Source organism: Gekko japonicus, unplaced genomic scaffold (genome assembly GCF_001447785.1).
Source record: "Gekko japonicus isolate JY-2015 unplaced genomic scaffold, Gekko_japonicus_V1.1 scaffold5, whole genome shotgun sequence".
NCBI lineage: Eukaryota > Metazoa > Chordata > Lepidosauria > Squamata > Gekkonidae > Gekko > Gekko japonicus.
The window spans coordinates 1,557,206-1,577,284 of NW_015168652.1; the positions used below are offsets into that span (position 1 = coordinate 1,557,206).

At 42.8% G+C, this 20,079-nt stretch overlaps 1 protein-coding gene across 1 annotated transcript in view; it reads left to right on the forward strand.

Moving 5' to 3' along the window:
* Positions 1-20,079, forward strand: part of RELN (reelin) — a 585,476-nt gene that overhangs the window by 196,514 nt on the left and 368,883 nt on the right. The gene's annotated exons all lie outside the window — the stretch shown is intronic.

Sequence of the window (20,079 nt, forward strand, 5' to 3'; positions counted from 1 at the left end):
AATCTCCATGTCCCACCAGGTGGTTGGCAACCCTAGGCCTGGTAGCAATCTCTGGGTGACTTGATACAACCTGACTTGCATGACTCAACTAGGCCTGGCTGCTTGCTGATGTTCCAGCAGCAGCCACCCAATGAAAGCCAGTGTGATGTATTAGTTAGACCTTGAAAGTAGTGTCTTCCGGTTTTCGGTGATCGCCATGGCAGTAGCTTTCTCCCGGACCTCCGGGAGAAGTCTGCCAGCGCCCATGACTGGGAGGGGGCGCGATTGTCCGCGCGACCCCAGGAGCCCAGAAGGGCTCCCAGCCATGGGGCGCTAGAGAGCTCCCCCCGGTGAGAAAAGCAGGCAAGGGGGGCTACTCCAAGCCCCGACGGTCCCACTGTGGCGCGTCCCATATGGAAACAAGATCAGCACACCGGAGCAAGTGTTTGGTGATCAAGCGATATTAAACACAAGCGAGCAATCATTGAAAATGTGAGTTTAAGTACAAGTGAGAACAACGAAAAAGTGCATGGCTCTCCCGAAAGAAAACGAGGGGGGGAGGGGACTCCCCTCCGTTAAGAACTGTTTACAGGCAATTTTAGCTACAAAAGGGAGGACCTACTACAAAAAGCGATTAGAATAAAATAAAGAGACTGTAAGCGCTTACCGCATTACAAAAGAACTTCCAGAGACTTTGACAAACTTTTGATAAAATTAAACAATTCTCAAACATGGCACCGCCGGTGAAGGACTCTAGAGATAAACAAGTAAAAGCAAAGCTTCTTCCCGGAAGTTCCAGCCCTGCGAGTTCTGTTCCTAGACAGGACTCAACAGTGGAACTTCAAAGGCTCTTGTCGGAAGCACTTCGCCCTCTGCTGGAGAAAATCACGGCAATTGACAACAAGCTGGACACACAACAAGCGCAAATGGCTGCAAACATGCAGAAAATTGAAAAAACGGAGCAGGATCTTAAAGAGATTGATACCAACTCAAAAAAGATGGACAAAAAACTGCAGGCACTGGGGAAAAAGTGTCAAATTGAAGAGTCTCGAGTATTATAGCTTCAAATGGAAAGAGCAAGCTATATCTTGAGACTTCAAGGTATCCAGGAAGAGAAAGGAGATAATCTAAGACAGATTGTCGGAGACGCTCTTGTGCCCATGGCAGAGATGACATCGGATCAACTTCAAAGCGAAATAGATACGGTCAATAGATTGTATTCAGAATTTATCAGAAAGAATAATCTGCCAGGGGAAGTTACAATAAGATTCTCTTGAAGAAAAGTGAGAGACCAACTATTTAAAGCATCCAATGGAGCTACCTTGAAGATAAAAGACAAAGATATAAGGATACTGAAAGATGTTCCATTTGAGATAGACTTGGCTCTATTTCTACAAAAGCACGACGTGGCCTACAGATGGTTAACACCCGAGGGACTAATCTTCAGATATGCAAATGGTAAAGAAAGGATTGACTCTGTTGAAAAGGCTTGTGAATTTTTGTGTCAACATAGCAGTTCAACAGGAGAAGGTGCGACCAATGATGCCAAAGAGAGCGAAGAAGAAGGAGAGGCTGGATCCTCTGAGGAATTGGGGGCAGTGGGTCCTAAACAAGGCTATCAGTTGAGACACAGAAAGGGGAAAAATAGATTGTTAATGTGCTCTGGAATACTTAAAAAGAAGTTTATTGTATATCATTCTACAATCCTTTTATGAAATTAGAAATGTTGATGAAGCACGTATGTTTAATTAGATAGATGATCATTTTCAACAAAAGTTAACTTGTGTTTAAGTTTAAAGGTAAATTTGTAAACGTATGTATGATCACTATCTCTTGGGTTTTTAGAGGGTTTTCTTTACTTTCTCCCATAGATGTAGTTCCCCTTCCCTGGATTTTCTGTTTGTAGTTTTTAGTATGTAGTTATTAGAAAATGCAATTAAAAAAAATCCCCCTTAGGGGATACAAAAAACGAGAGAAAGAAAGTAGTGTCTGGAAGACCCAGGTTCAGATTACCATCTTGCTGTGGAAGCTGACTGGGTGATTTTTGGATCAGGCAACATGCAGTGTGAATTGTTCTATTATGGGAAATAACTCAATAATAGAGTGTGTGGAATAATTACTTCAAATAGAACAACATGGAATCATTAAAGCTAGATTATAAAATAGTATTTGGATGAGAGACCACCAAGGAACGTCCAGGGCTGCTATGCAAAGGCAGGCAATGGCAAATCACCTCTGAATGTCTCTTGCCTTGAAAACCCTATGAGATCACCATAAGTCAGCTGCAACTTGATGACAGTTTCCAACACCACCACATAAAATTAGAGAATTACACAAAAATTAAGTATAATAAACTTCCACAATCACATAATTAGAGGAGCCTTAATTAAGACATGGAAGAAAATAAAAGAAAGGTTTTACAATGATATACCGATGTGGGTCTCACCGTTAGAAGCTTTTATAATGCCAACCTTGTTAACAAATAATAAGAGAGTAACATATGAAATATTGTTAACTAAAGAAAAAAACTTGAAATCGTTTGAGACATTATAAGAAATGAATATCAATCTTACTAACTGGGAAAAGATACAGTTGCAATCAAGATTTGTTAAGGACAAAAGAATGAATTTTACAAAATCAACATCCGAATTAGATAAAATCTGGTTGTCATCTTCAGATAAATTGATCCAAAAATTATATCATTTTTTATTGTGTGACACAATGCAAGAGGTAGTAGTAAAACCTTGTATGACAACCTGGATGCAAAATGTAGGCCACACCATAACGACTGATAAATGGATAAAAACGTGGAAATCTGTTAAAATATTAAGAGCAACGTCGTATAAAGAAAATATAATTAAAATGTTCTATAGGTGGCACTGGACACCAGACAAATTATCTAAATGTTATAAAGATATCCCAGGAGCTTGCTGGAGATGTAAAAATAATATAGGAACATTTTACCATATATGGTGGAGGTGTGAAAAGATAGGTAAATTTTGGGAAAATGTTTAAAAATTAATAAAAGAGATAACTGACATAGAATTGCAACCTGCACCAGAAACTTTCCTGCTTAATATAATACCAGATGGAATTAAACAAGATGATCTTTGTGTTATACTATATATTCTCACTGCATCCAGAATCCTCGTTGCAAAAAATTGGAAAACTGATACAATACCAAGTAGAGAAGAGATAATTGAGAAAATCCTTGAAATAGCGGAAATGGACAGATTAAACTTGATGTTGACAGGGAAAGATGACAATGTTTTTCAGAAAAGGTGGTATAAAGTTAATAAATGGATGGGGAAAAATGTATAATATATACTCCAAAATGAATACTATGTATAAAAGGGAATTTTATTTTTGCTTTTTATAATGGAAAATCTATAAATAAATAATTTTTAAAAAATTAAGTATAATATATGCAACAAACAACACAATAAAACAAGGTTACAGAATTAGAGAACAGTGCTATAAAAAAGCTAGAGCAAACAGAAGAAGACAAGGAGAGTCCTGCTGGATCAGACCAGTGGTCCAACTAGTCCAACATCCTTTTTCACTCAGTAGCCAACTAGTTGTCTTGGAGGGCCTATGAACAGCGCATAGAGGTCAAGGCTCTCCTATAATATTGCCTCTTAGCACTGGGTTTCAGAGAATTACTTTTTCCAAATATGGAGGCTCTGTTTACTTACCATGTGCTGTAGCCATTGATGGAACTCTACTGTGTGCAATTCTGGTCACCGCACCTCAGAAAGGATATTTTCCAATGCTATAGCACTGGAAAAAGTGCAGAAAAGGGCAACTAGAATGATAAAAGGGTTGGAACACTTTCCCTGTGAAGAAAGGTTAAAGCACTTGGGGCTCTTTAGCTTGGAGAAACAATGGCTGAGGGGTGACATGATAGAGGTTTACAAGATTATGCATGGGATAGAGCAGGTAGAGAAAGAAGTACTTTTCTCTCTTTCTCACAATACAAGAACTTGTGGGCACTCAATGAAATTGCAGAGCAGTTGGGTTAGAACGAATAAAAGGAAGTACTTCTTCACGCAAAGAGTGATTAACACATGGAATTCACTACCACAGGAGATGGTGGCAGCTACAAGCATGGATGGCTTCAAGAGGGAATTGGATAAACATATGGAACAGAGGTCCATCAGTGGCTATTAGCCACAAGGTATAGATAGGAACTCTCAGTCTGGGGCAAGTGATGCTTTGTATTCTTGGTGCCTTGGGGGGGGGGCAACAGTGGGAAGGCTTCTAGTGTCCTGGTCCCCCTGGTGGACCTCCTAATGGCACCTGATATTTTTGGCCACTGTGTGACAGAGTGTTGGACTGGTTGGGCGATTGGCCTGATCCAACATTGGCTTCTCTTATGTTCTTAACTCTCCTCCATAAATTTGTCTGTCTTTTAAAACCATCTGTTCTCATAGCCATTGTTGCCATGAAGCCATTTCAAATGGCACTATTAAAGACTCTTTTACTATCACTGCCTTGCTGGACTGTGAAGAGTGTATGCCAGGGCAATGGACAGAGCTGTGGTCCTAAGTGAAGTGCCCAATGCTGGACTATGGACTGTACACTGTGACCAAGGGAAGCCTTGTGCCAAAGAAGTATGCCAAGCCAGATCTGGAGCCAGGAATACAGAAGACTTCTGCCCCTGTACCTCTGAATCTGCACAAGGACCATAATGCCTTTCAGCAGCCCTGGTCTCCATGAACACAGACACATCAGCAGATCTGAGATGTTCCTGCAGAGAAGGCATGAAGGGATAGCTTCTCCATCATGCAGCACATTCCTTTCCCCCTCCTGAGGCATCCTCAAACAAAGACTATTGCCCAGCTAGAAACAAAAAAAGTGATTAAACCTTCCTGCCACCAGATAACACCTCGGAAATGCATCGGATTGTTAAAGTGAAGCACCAGACCACCACCCTCCTTCCCCCTTCCCTTATCTCACACATTCCCCAAGAGGTGTCGTTCCCTGCCTGCCCATCACCCCTAAAGTGTCCAATGGTTGTTTCCTTTGTCTTACCCCTCCTGAGATATTATTCGTTTTGTCTACAGTTCCTGGGAACCAGTGACCACCTGGCTATTGCCTCAGGTCATAATTTGGCTATCTAAGGTGAGCTTTCCCTGAGCTCTCTCGCTCTCTCTCTTCGCCCCCACCCACCTTGCTGGTTCCATCCCTGATCAGTTTGGAATCACTCCACATGTGTCACTGGCTGACTCATGAGCCATTCCCTACCTCATTTTGTTCCTTTTTCGTGGCATGGTTTACTCATCTTGCTGGACAGGTAACGATAATTCCTGCTAATGTGAATATTACTTAATAATGTGAATTATTAAGTAAAAGACCAATTATTACAGCAACCTGGCCTCCTCATCTATTCAGTGGCTCTGGGAATTCTGACTCTAGTATACACAGGCTATGTCCTTATGTTTTATGCCAATTGCCCTTTTTAAATCATAATTCCCCCCAAGCTTACTAAAGAAATAAGGCAATTTGGCTAACACCATCACCACACCACTGGCAGTGAATTATACACTGTAATAACTTGTTGAATAAAGAAATATTCCCTTTTGTCTTTCCTGTACCTATTTCCCATCAACTTCATTGTGTGCCCCCAAGTTCTAGTATTATGGGGGGGGGGACAGTTTCTATGCACATTCTCTATCCAATGCAGAATTATTTTATTATTTATTATGCTTTTATTTAGGACACTTTTAGCCTGCTTTTTTCCAAACATGAACCCAAAGTGGTTTACAAGGTACAAAACACATGAAAGATAATTGTCTTTGTTGCCCTCTTCCATACTTTTTCCAGATATGCAAAATTCTTTAGAAGATACAGCAACCACAACTGTATTCCAAATGAGGCTGCACAATGGCTCCGTATAAGGGCATAATAATTTTGAGTGTTTTATTTTCAGTCAATTTCCTAATAATCCAAAGCATGGAGTTTCCCCTTTTTTCAGTGTTGCTGCCCACCAAGTCAACATTTTCATTAAGTTATCTACTATAACCCAAATATCTCTTTCAATTTTGATCTCAGCTGGTTCAGAACCTGTCAGTATGTATTTGAAGTGAGGATTCTTTGTTCCTGTACGCATCACCTTGTATATACCGTGTTTCCCCGAAAATAAGACACTGTCTTATATTTATTTTTTCTCAAGAAGACACACTAGGGCTTATACCACAAATGCATAAAAATCCTGCTAGGGTTTATTTTTGGGGTAGGTCTTATTTTCGGGGAAACAGGGTAGCAACACTCAGCTTCATTTGCCACAGTGTTGTCCATTAATACAATTTAGAACGATATTCCTGTAGTTATTTACAGTTTACTTTGGTTTTCTCATCCTGAATAATTTGCTATTATCTGTAAACTTTGTCGCTACATTCTTACCCCCAATTCCAAATAATTTAAAAACAAATTAAACAGCATTGGTCCCAACACTGATCCTTGTGGGACCTCACAGCTTACTTCACTTCATTGCACGAACTGTCCATTATTCCTAACCTGTTGTTTAAGCAGTTTTGAATCCTTAAGAGGATCTGTCCTCTTATCCCACAACTGCTATGCTAATTTAATGTTTGGTGAGGTAGCTTCTCGAAAGCCTTTTGGAAGTCCAAATATATAATGGCTATCAGATCATCCTTAGCACATACTTGTTAACCTGCTCAGAGAACTCCAAAAGGTTGGGGAGGTAGGACTTCCCTTTGCAACAATGCAATATCACTAAATTACAAAATCAGAAAAAAAATGCAAAGAGCAGTGCATACAATAAACAATGCCATACAAACAGCATTCCAGACAAAGCAACTTTAGTAGTGCTGAATTATCTTACTAATAAACATTCCCAGTATGGAAAATCTAGTCTTGAGATAAACTAAGAGAAATAAAGGAGGTGGCTTCAAGTGGACTGAAAAACTGCATTTAGAGCAGGCAGCTCTGATTCCCCCCCCCCCGCCCCCTGGCGCTTATGATAACACTTATTTTGTGATGTCTGGTTCTCAGTATTAACAAGGAAATGTTTATAAATCTAGCAGAAGCACTGAACAATTCTAATCTTTCTTTGATTAGAAGTAGCTCTTCATTTTGCCACCAGAGCCATTCACTGAAAACAGCTTCCACCACACCTGTCAGAAGTGCATTCTTTTCTACTGATTTTAATAATTTGACAGAAATTATTCACTATGCAGCATCAATGCAAGAGCAGAAAGGAATGACATGATGCTGGTCTTCAGTACAGATAGGATGTAGAAATTCCTGCAGCTGCTTTGTGAGCAAAATATGATGAAATGATGGTTAATTTCTATTGGATACTTTATCGGTTTGCAGAGAAACTGCTGGCTTTGCTCATTCTTATTTATGTCAGTTTCTAAACTGCTTTTACTTAATTTTCAGTTAGAAGCTTTCAGATAAAAAGCACTGTTGCTGCAATCCTACAAACTTGCTTAAATTGAAAGGAGTTTGGCTTCAATTGATTGCAGTAATAAAGATTATGATCCTAAGCACACTTGCTTGGGACTAAGGCTCAGTAGACTCAGTTTGTGCTGTAACTGCATCCCATCTTTTCTTTCAAGTTTATGTAAGTTTATTTATTTATTTGATTTATATACCACCCTCCCCGAAAACAGGCTCAGGGGTTTTTACATCAATTAGTATAGTACAGTTAGAGCAATGTTAAAATGACAATTTAAACAGTATAAAATTTGTAAAATACTGTGTAAAAACTAATAGATCAGATGTCAATTCAGATTGTTTAAAATACAATGGTGGGTCCCCCGATGTCCGTTTCAGATTTGGGCCACTAATGGGAGATTGGGGGGACGTCCGCCTCCTAACTCGGTGGAAGAGCTCCATCTTGCAGGCCCTGCGGAACTGCAATAAGTCCTGCAGGGCCCTGATCTCATATGGGAGCTCATTCCACCAGGTGGGGGCCAGGGCTGAAAAGCCCTGGCCCTGGTTGAGGCTTCCGCTTCCATGTTAGATCCCTTCCAGTCTGGCTTCCATCCGGGTCATAGGACGGAGACGGTGCTGGTCGCTCTGACTGACGACCTCTGGAGGCATCTGGATCGAGGCAGAACGGCAGTACTGTTGTTCTTAGATTTGTCGGCCACGTTTGACACAGTCGACCACCAGTTTCTAGTCCACCACCTTGCCGACATGGGGATTAGGGGGCTCGCCTTGCAATGGTTTGCTTCCTTTCTTCAAGGTCGGGGACAAAGGGTGGTGCTAGGGGAACAGCAGTCCAGGAGGCACCCACTTGAATGTGGTGTGCCTCAGGGGGCTGTGCTGTCCCCGATGTTATTTAACATCTACATGCGCCCCCTTGCCCAGATTGCCCTGAGGTATGGCTGGGATGTCACCAGTATGCTGATGACACCCTGCTCTATCTGATGTTAGGAGACCAGTTGGACTTCAGACCAGATGATCTGGATGATGCTTTGCAGGCCGTGGCTGGGTGGCTCAGACTGAGTCGGCTGAAGCTGAATCCAGCGAAGACGGAGGTCTTATGCCTGGATCAGGGCGGTTCGGGGGTGGGGATCCCACTCCCAACCTTTGGGGGGCCTCACTGGTCCCTGCACCGGAGGTTCGGAGTTTGGGAGTGCTCCTGGATCCCTCCCTTACCATGGAGGCCCAGGTAGCCACCACTGCCAGGTTGGCCTTTTATCATTTGAGGCTGATTAGGCAGTTGGTTCCCTTCCTTGACCATGCTGACCTGGCTACAGTGATCCATGCGATGGTCACCTCGAGACTAGACTACTGTAATGCTCTCTACATGGAGTTGCCTTTGTTGCGGATCCAGAAGCTGCAGCTAGTGCAGAATGCCGCAGCCAGGCTGTTGATGGGTCTCCCTAGATGGGAGTACATCTAGCCTGTGCTGAGGACACTGCACTGGCTGCCAATAGCATACCGAATCCGCCTCAGAGTGCTGGTTCTTACCTTTAAAGCCCTATATGACTGGGGTCCAACATACCTACGGGACCACCTTTCCCCGTATATACCCCAGAGAGCACTACAGTCTGGGTCTCAAAATCGGTTGACCCTCCCTGGCCCGAGGGAGGCCAGGCTAGCTGCTACTAGGGCTGGGGCCTTTTCAGTGGCAGCCCCTACCTGGTGGAATGAGCTCCCGGAGGAGATCAGGGCCCTGCAGGACCTCTCACAGTTCCGCAGGGCCTGTAAGATGGAGCTCTTCTGCCAGGCATACAATTAGGGGCCGCTGCCGCCGCCCTAGTACACGGCCTGTAATGTTAACATCGAGCAGCTGCCTCAGGAACGAGCAGAATAACATCTAAACACTTTATGTGGAATAATATCGAAGCATTTTGTTGGAGAGCACTTTATTCGTTTGATTTTGAACTGCCGCCAGGATTCTGATATTTTGTAATGTGCTATTTTAAATGCTGTGTTTTAATTCTGTATTATTTATGTTTTTATTCTGTATTGTTGTGTTTGTTGTTGGACGCCACCCTGAGCCTGCTTTGTGGGGAAGGCGGGGTATAAATTTGACTATAAATAAAATAAATAGTAGTCAGACGTCCCGGGGGCCAGGGGCCACCAAGAGATGTTGGTTTGTGGATCTCAGTGCCCTGTGGGGCTCATATGGGGAGAGGTGGTCTCTAAGGTATTCTGGCTCCTGGCTGTATAGGGCTTTAAAGGTAAGTACCAGCACCTTGAAATGTATCCAGAATTCAATAGGTAGCCAGTACAGTTCACACAGCACTGGGCGGATACAAGCCCACACAGGTGTCACTATCAACACCTGTGCTGCCACATTCTGCACTAGCTGCAACTTCCGGAGCAGAGTCAGAGGCAGCCCCACGTAGAGAGAGTTACAGTAGTTCAGTCTAGAAGTGACCATTGCATGAGTCACTGTAGCTAGGTCCTGGGGAGTGAGATATGGGCCAACTGCCTGATCTGTCTCAGATGGAAACAGGCAGACCTGGCAGTGGCAGTGACCTGGGTCTCCATAGAAAGGGAGGCATCCAGGAACATCCCCAAACTCTTCACCCCTGACGTAGGCACCAGTGGAGCCTGATCCTCTGACTCAGTCCCCTGCAACTCATGTAGAGGACCTCCGTCTTGGATGGATTTATCTTCAGTCAACTCTGTTGTAGCCATCCAACCAGAGCTTGTAATGCCTCGTCCAGATCTCCTGGGCTCATGTCTGGGCAGCCGTCCATCAGTAGATAGAGCTATATATTCATTTAGAACGTCTCCAATTCACTTTTCAGCAAACAATTATCTCAATGGATGTATATAAAAAGAACAAATCATAAAACAATAAAATCAGTTTCCCTAAGCAGAAAGATAAAAACTAAACCAGGGCTGGCAGTCTTTAGCTTCCATGATTACCAATGGTTTGAATCAATAAGTGTTTCATCAAGACTCTCTGAAAAACACCAAGGTTCTGGTGTTAATGAACTGCAGCAGGAAGCTGGTTTCATAGGCTGGGAGCTACCACTGCCTTCAACAGTGGCCACCAGCCTAGTATTAAATGGGTCTGTCTAAGGATTATCACCGATAGATCTTAATGAGTGGGATGGTAATTTATAGAAAAAAGCATTCACTTTGAGAAACTAAAAAAAGTGAGATAACATACCTCCATTTTGAAAAGGACAATCTTTCTCAAATAATATAATATATTGATAATCCTAATAAAAATACAACATGGTAGAATCTAGAATATAAACACAATTTCTGTGCTGAAGAGGAATTCATTTTTGAGACTGTGTCAGTAGAAACACAATAAAGGCTTATTCTTTTATTCTTGTGAAATGGCTGATTAGGCAGATTCTTTTGCTGATACTGTTTTGGTAGGCTAGTGCTTTGCATTGTGCCTGGTTTCTAAATGTGTGTATCTAAATTCGTGCTTATGGCTCATTCTCTCAGCAACCCTGTAAATCTTAATTGGTACCAATGCCGAGAGACAATGGCTTTTCCAAGACTACCCTTTTACTTTGTGATACTCCCACTTGGCAAGGCCATGTTTCCTTTGTTCAGCTGTGGCCTTCACCCCAGTGGAGAACTCACAGGCGTTAGATTGGAGAGGAGGAGTTGCACCACCGGATCATTCCTCCTTTCCATGTCCTCCATTCTCACACAGATACTTCATCCTCCCTGGCCTGCTGCAGATCCTCCCTAAATAGCCACCGTTCTAATCCCCAGAGCCCTGTCTCAGTTGCAGCTGGATCCTAGGTTCTTCCCTTCGCAAGGCAGGGCTCAATGACATGATTGGCTCCACCTGGTTGTACTCGATCACCTAACCCAGAGGCTGCAGCCCTGCCTGGCCTATTCCAGGCAAAAGGTTGCCTGCTCTGGGTTGGCAAATACCTGGAGATTTGGGAGATGGAGCCTGAGGAGGGTGGGGTTTGGAGAGGGGAGGGACTTTTTTTTGATGGCCTACAGTGCCATTTTCTCCAGGAGAACTGATCTCTGTCACCTGGAGATCAGTGGTAATCCCAGGAGATCTCCAGCTAGCTCCTAGAGAATGGCACCCTTATCCAGGCACATCCTGGCTGGGCCGATGCATCTGCTGGCTACATATGGCTAGCCTGTTGTGCTATACATAGTTGATGGTTAATGAGCTGAGATCCAAATGCAGGTATCTCGAGTAATGGCCCCACATTTTATCCACTACCCCAAACTGGGTTGAATGCTGTATATTTGACCTTTCCCAGCTACTAAATCCTTAAGAAATTGCTATCAACAGGGATGTTGCTGCTATTATGCTTCTAAACTATGCAGGCAAGTATTTTACCTATAAGATATTAATTCATTCTATATGGTGAATTAGTTCTCATTGTATTTCGAGTCCTTAGGAACAAGGAACTTAGGAACTTAGGAACTTATAAACCTGAAAGCTACTTAGCACCAGATGACAAGCTTGGCTTTACATACTCAGTGTACAAGAACGAAAAGACTTTTTAAAATTTCCAGGACTTTTAATATTTATTTATTAAAAACCTTTCTAAGTTGATTTCCCATCCAAATACGGTCCCAAGGCAGCGAAGATCAACATTAAAACATTTCAACATCAACACATTTCAATTATGAAAAGGTACTTATAATATATAAAACAAATAAAACATAAACACATTGCACACAAACACAGAGGGCTAAGAGGGAACACTAAACAAAACAAAAAACGTCTTCATCCGCTTGCAGAGGACAATGATAGAGGGAGACAGATAAATCTCCCTGGGGAGGAATTAATGTTTCTGTGGTTTTATCTGACTTGTTGATCTGAGTTTTAAAAATTCTATTCTATTCATTGTTTTATAAATGGTTATTTGAATCCATTATTGGGATTTCAGGATTCTATTTGTATGCAACTTGGAAGATCTTTCAAAATATAAAAGCTTCTTCCTATCTCCATATGTGGTGGGACTGCAGAATGGTAAAAGAGTTTTGGAAAATGGTACAAAAAGGCATAGGTTTAATATTAAAGAAAAACATCCACCTTATTCTAACAATGTGCCTCTTGGGCTATAACTTGGAAATGCTACCTAAAAAGCTGTGGTATATTCTGGTAGCAGCAAACATGCTGATTACAAATTACTCGAAACAGACTATATCACCAAATTACAAATCTGGTTGAGAAAAATATGGTTTGTTATTATCATAGACAAAGTAACAATGCTATAGCAGGACTGTAAGAAGACAAATGCTTGGGAATTATTTGCACACTAGTGTGCTCTGTTTATAGATTTCTGGAATAAAAAAATTCCTATGGATTTCCTGTGGAAGTACGAAATATGATGTGATGTATGTAATGGTAGCATTTGGAAATATATTTAGAAAAAGAAATAAAAATAGGACAAATGGTGAGGAAAGTAGCATAATTTTGCTTTGAGTCATATATGAAAGGAAACTTTTTTGTAAAAATAAGTAATGCAAACTTAATGTATTTTGTAATTACAACTAGGTGCTGCACATAATAGTATGTTGGTTATGTATGTAATAATGTGTATGCATATATTTGTATATTTATAATAAGATTTTTTAAAATAGAAAAGTTTCTTTAAAATTATTAAATAAACAACCAATCTCATTAAGGAACAACAGATAAGCTTCTAAGAAAAAAACTGAAAACTGCTAACCTTTGATAACTTGTGCTGCATAAGAAAGCGCTGGTTTGAACAAAGGATGCCCAAAACAACCCCAACCCCATAGCATTCTTGGAGTGCCAGTAGCAGCCTGAGCTGATTAAAAGGCTAGGAGATGTTTGTGTGATGCTCTCCCAATTCCTGTCTGCTGTGGCAGCAGGCCTGTAGCCACGGGGGGGGGGGGCACCGGCGGGGCAACACTCCTGAATTTTCCCTGCCCCTCCTCTCCCGGTCCCCCCTCTTCTGCCCCATGGTCTCCACCATATGGGAAACCTGGGGAGGAAGCCTGGGGTGAGTGGTGTGCTGTCCTCCTCCCCCACCACCCTTGCATCAGAGTACTCGGCCAGGAGGGCCTGGGAGGGGGAGGAAGCCTGGGGCGAGCAGTGTGCTGCCCTCCTCCCCCGTCATCCTCCTCCTTGAAACTCCGCTTGCACGCCACCTTGGGCTTTTTGGCCAGCAGTGCCCTGGCATGGGGGGTGGCCACGTGAGCACACTGGGTGGACAGAGCTACATGGCACGACAGCAGGCCCAGCAAGGCCAGCAGGATGGGCAGGGGCAAAGGCATGTAGAATGGCAGCTTCTTCTCAGCTGCTGGGGATGCCTCTCAGGCTGGCATCTTCCTTGAGTCCCCCCACAGTCACTTCCTGGTGCTTACATCACATGTCCCCCCTGTGCCCCCGTCCCCCGACAGAAATTTTTCTGGCTTACGGGGCTGTGTGGCAGACCTATGTTTTTTTTCTCTGTCAGTCATGGGTGATATGGGACCTTAAGGCTTACAGGTCTTTAAAAATCCAGTCTTCTAATTTCAAAAAGGCGTAATTCATGGCTTGATCAAATCCTGAATCCGGAGGATAATAAGGGGGAAAAGGCTGTGTGTTCTTATTGTTTTAAAAATAGTGCCATTATTTCTGTTTTCCAGAAATCTCTTGAGGTTTCTTTCCAGCACTAAAATTACTGTAGCTTCATCCACAATTTCCCCCCTCATCTCTGGTCCAAACAATGAGTAAAAGGGTATTATAACCTTATAATCCTAGCTGAGTTCCCACATGGCTAATGCCATTTTGCACGGCTGGTTTCTCTCCACTGTTTCAGATGGATGTAGCTCGTGCAATTGGCTTTTCATGGATAATTGATGAAGAGTCATAGGAGGAAAATCAGCCAAACAGTTTAGAATACCACAAATTACAAGTTGCTTATACTTTTGTAACATTGATTCACCCCTGCTGCTGGAGTATGTTACCATTGTTTTAATCCAGAAGACATGGAGGAACATGAGTGAAGAAGGAAGAGCACTGCTTCCTAGTCAAAGCAATTTTCCTTCTGCAGGCACTGCCAGGGCATCAGGCAGGTGTTCGGGATGCCATAAGTAAAATCTATGATGTCTGCCATCCCAGCAAAATATAATTCAATTAATGATATCATAAGCATTCCTGCCATTTTCACTCCCACACATACATGGGCATATTTCCATGTTCTCAGCTGTGAAAAGTCATGGGTAATTTTGTATAAATTGGAAAATCCATTACTTTTCTGACAAACATATAGCCTTAGCTATGGTTTTAATCTTTAGATCCCACTCCAGATGGTTGGGCTGGGTTTTCTTGTGATAATTCTTTGTTCTTGAAGGCTGAACCGACATTTGTTTATCATTTTAGCATTCTAGCCTTGGGAACTCATCTTTATGGTACAATTTTTAGGCTTGAGTTCTGTGTCTGCTCTGTTGGTTGGGTACACATAAACTAATCTTGGATAGCTGTTTGCATGATTGCCTGAGGCCACCCTTAGCTGTTTCTTCTTTGTCCCTTAGTCTGCAACCTCTGTATCTGTGCCAACAATTATAAGTAATTTTACTGAAGCTTAAGACCCTTGGATAAACCTAGCCCAGAGGATCACCTTTCATGCTGGGCTGTTGTGTGATGTAGCTGGGGAACATGGATAAGGCAGGTTACTGAACCTCTCTTTACTCTCTAGATCTCAGCACAAGAAGTGAAAAGTGCCAGTAGCATAGTTGGGAGATCAGCCCAAGGACTGCTCTGAGCCATACCTGGTGCAACAGACCATTAAGAGACTGCTGCAGCAGTAGCCAGAGATCAAGCAAAGAGCCCTGCGCTGCAGGTCGTCTTCCGTGGATCAGGAAACACAGCTGGCATCACTTAGGCAGTCCTAGGCTGTAAGCAAAACCCTCATGGCCTGCGTTCTGTTTGGGAATTAACTAGGGGTGGGCACAGACCCCTATCAGAGCCAAAATCCGGGCTGAACTTTTCCTGGTTCAGAGCTTGGGAGGTGTGGCTTGAAAATCATGTCTTTGTCCTGGAAGTCTCCAAGCTTTTCAGTGCAGCTCAGAGCCTCTCGGAAAAGAAATCCCACCCAGAAACTTTTGTGCAAAAATGCTGGGGGTGGTGGTGGTATTTTCCAGCTGTGGAAACACGAATAGGGACCCTCCCAAACTTGATAGAGAATGCAGCTTGCCAATAAGAGACACCCATCTCTATTTGTCATGATGGGAGGGGGTATATATAAGCACTAGAGGGCCATGTGTTTTCTTTGTTTGTGTTGGGTCTTTGGGAGGAGAGGGTGTCCTTGTGATCACAAAACAGCTTTGCTGGTGGGCATGGGGGGATTTACGGGCTTAGTCAGTCAGGGGCTGGGGGGTTGCCTTCCCTGGATTCCCCTGTTGCAATTCCATTTTTTTTCTTTCCTGTTTGGTTTTTTTTTTTTGCTGCAAAGTGTGGGCAAACCGGGCTTGAATTCAGGAATGTACTAAAAGGAATGGCAGGATTGCCCATTGGAAACAATAGGAGAGGCTTGAAGGTCCACTGGAGATATTGGGAGCCAGAAATACCAATTGACTTGCATGGGTCCCATCGAAATACATTGCAACACAAAAAAAGTTGCAAAGAAAATGCAGAATGGATTTTCCATTAAGATCTCTGAGCCCAGATAGACTACTCTGGGACTGGAATGACAGCTCCCAGAGTGGAATGACAGCCCCTGGGAACGGAATCTGTGCTCTAGGCCTGGAATGACAGGTTGCAGAGTGGGGTGATAGCCCCTGGGAAAAGCAGAAGTGTTCTGGGACTGACATGACAGGGCGTTGTTAGCTGCAACACCAGATCTCTGTTTAAGTTAGGATGGGAGAATTTAGCTAAGAGACCATTTGCTTAATATGTGCGCAAGCTAGGGATTGTACTCCAACTATACCAGAATCAGAACCCTCTTGGAGTGGCACAGACAACAGACAGGAAATATCTTGTATGAAATTTATTAAAATAACCCTAGTACATTCAGCTAATCAATGGAATATCTCACACACACACACATAGACCAAAGAGCTACCCACCCTTTCAAAGAAGAAACGCGAACCCAGCAGTCAGTGCCAAGGGCAGTATGCAAACCTCCCCCAGGAAACAATTAGAGAGTGGGGTGCCCACTTTCCAGGCCAGAGAGAGAACTCTGAGGTAAGTGACTTCAACGGAGGATGTTTTTTGTATGGTGATTGGTATTGTCACCAGAAGATCCAGCTGGTTTCTCCACCCAGCCAGTGACCCCAGTAAATTTTCCCCCACCCCAGGCCCACCACGAGATTTTTTCCATGCGCAAAAGGAGCACTGCACTGCAAGAGACCACAATGCGAAACAAAGCATGTTCACGCACCGCCTGGGAATATATACATACACCCCTCCCATTCCGAGGGAGAAGAATGGACGTCTCTGATTGGAAATCGGAGATGCCTGTCAGCCTCAGGTTCCCGGCATTGTTCCCTAGACGGCCAAAATATCCCACCCACACCCACTTTTCTTCGTGAAACGGCTGGGGTGGGGTTTCTCTGGTGAAAGTACCTGAACACTTCCAAGCTGAATGCAAAAAGATCGGGTGCTTGAGACTCTGGACACATGACCTTCGAGCCGGTCCATCCGAGCCCCCCAAAAGGCAATGTTTGACCCAGATTTTAGTTTGGGGTTCATGTCTGACTGTGCCCATCCCTACTTATTAGGAAGGAGCTAGTGAGGAGTTAGCTAGTTAGCCAGGGAGTGCTCTGGTTTGGAGTTTAAATCCTTTAACTAGGATATTCATTGAGGTCTCATTGAGGTCTTGTAACTTGGGGCATGGGTAAATTCCAGTCTTCCTGTGGTAGAAAGGAGGTGCGGGGGGCATTCCACCACACCCCTCCTTTAGCATAACCTCTGTGACTTGTTACAGATCTGTTCATCAGGCAAAATAAAGAGGCAGTTAATTCTCAAATCCTTAGAATGAATACTTGATTACAAATGCAAGTGCTTATAGTTATTTCAAGAAAATAAAGCTTTTCTGTCTTTTCTAAGTACAAAAAGCTGTGCTTAGATTCAGCAGAAGTAAAATAACATATAAAAGATGTACATTGCTGCACCACCCTTGTTCTCACAACTGGCTTTGGCATTTCCTGGCATGCTGTCTTTTGACTGCAGTTCACAAAAGCAAGTTTTTTAATTCCTGCTGGGATTTGCCAACCATATGTTCTTCAGTATAGAGAATACACCCAACGTATGTATCTGTTTACTACCAGGGGAGAACTTTTCTATATGCATAATTCTAATAATAATCCTCCCCAGTTATACCTAAAATGAAAACGGTGGGCAACAGAAAGCCAGCTGTACCTGTGCTGAGTGGATGCTGCTGGATTTCATGAATGTCAAAGCTTGTTTTATATATATTTGACACTAATTTGACTCTAATTTGAAACCAGTGGTGCAAATTAGTCATGACTAACTGCAGGGGGAAGACAGATGCATATAAAAAGAGATCTCCACAGGGTAGGTCCAACCTTGCAACAAAATTGTGACCTGTGCTTACTGCTTACCAGGGGATCCAATACTGGTTCAACCATCAGCCGTATCCTCCCTTCATGATTCAGGAGGCCTGTTTGCTTAAAAATATAAATAAATCACTTCATGAATGTTTGTTTATCCATTGACTCATTCCTTCTTAATTGAAAAGGGAAACCTTTTAAAAAAGTGCAGCAATGTTGTAGAGAGAGGGAAAGGGTTATTTCTTTAACTGTTTTGTGAAATGATGGGGTGTTTTTTATCAGCCGATCAATGCTGTGTGCTTTGCTACAACTTGCACAACCATTTCTTCCCAGGACAACATGCTAGAGAGGAATAAGTATGCTTAAAAGAAAGTCAGCCAGAGCACTTCCAATAAGAAGTGGTGAAAACGTATGCAAAAAAAGCACAAACTTTCATTCTAGCCCTTTGCTTTTACTGGCTAGCTGGATTTAAGCCAGGGCTTTTGAGTGAGGGGACAGTCTTCAGTTCCCATTATGCAAACACTTGTAATTGCCCTTAGTTTCATTGGTACTTCCTATTACCGCTACCTCCAAAATGATACTAGCAAAGAGACGTGACAATGGCGTGTTGAGCCTTCAGTACATCCCAAGACCGATCTCTTTGGTATATTGTTATCTCACTCTTCCTGTATGGAGCTCAGCCTGGCATATAGAGTTCCTCCTTCCCCATTTTATTCTCTAACAATAACCCTAGCTGACAGAACGCAGATGGCCCAAGAATACTCAGTCAACTTCATGGAAAAGAAAGTATTTCAAATCCTAGTCCCACTCTCTCACCACTATACCACACTGGTTTACATCTTGCAGGAGGAAAATACTGTTATGCCTTGTTTTTTGTAAAATGAAAAAGTATTTCAGAACGGCAATCAAGAATATTTCTGATGAAGTTATTTTTTAGTACATCTAATTGTGATAAAAATGTGATAAATGTCAGTGGTCAAATATACTTGGCTAATATTTCTTTTAACAGTCAGATCATTTCCCAGGTAGGCGCACTATTGCAGTTGTCTGAGACAGCAGCATTCAAAATGGGTCTACCATGGTAGACACAGTGTGTGCATCCTGGACCACGCTGCTCTCTGAACAAACTAGGTGCTTAGAGAGCAATCCTAAGCAGGTCTACTCAGAAGTTAGTCCTGTTTTATTTAATGGAGTTTACTCCTAGGGAAGTATGCATAGGATTGCAGATGTACAACCTGTAGGGGGTTCTTGGGATTGTGTTTAGTGAGCTCAAGGGATGCCCCATCCCATTTTAGATCATCTACTGTCTGAAGTCATTCTTCCTTCTCGACTACTGAGCAGGAGGCCTTAATGTGTTGCTGTCATCAGTCAGGCTGGCAGTGTATCCCTGCCCAGCATAATCCAGTTCTTGGAAACTGCAGGCAGTAATGATTGTGGCTGTTTTTAGCACACACTTTCTCTCCCCACCTCTGATCCACATTACAAGCACAATCAAAGGTCGAGTTATCATGATTGTAGTAAGGGGCTACTTGGATTAAGGTACGTTTTCATTAAATGAACAGGCAGAGAGTGAAAATACAATGGAAATTTCAGGTGAAGAACGTAGTGTTGTTGAATTGCAGACTATTAAACATACAAAAATAAATTCTCCTTTCTCTCCCGTTTCCATACCCTTTTATGCTTAATGGTAGAAATCCAGTTTAACAATAAGTTCATATTATCAGCATTTATTTTTTTGAAACCCATTCATCCTCTTTTAGCTTGGTTATACTTTAAAAGTTGGGGTATTTCATCATTTAAAAATGCTAAGGATAGAATCAAATTACTTATGCTGTATCATCCGCTTAGATACTCTCTGCAAAGTATCTGCAAACTAGGGTTGCTAACCTCCAAATGGAGCCCAGAGTCCTGCAATTACAACTGATCTCCATCCTACAGGGATCAGTTCCCCTGGAGAAAATGGCCATTTCTGAGAGCCGACTGGATGGTATGCCATAGATTCCCCCTACAGGCTGTGCCCCCAAATCTCCAGGAATTTCCCAGGCTGGAGTTGGCAACCCTACTTCATATACTGGAGAGCTGATCTCTAGCATCTGGCTGCGAATCCTGGCTTGGGACATTCCTGGGGATTCGAGAGCAGTGCCTGGGGAGGTTGCATTTTGGGGAGGGGAGGGATGATACCATAGAGTCTGCCCTCCG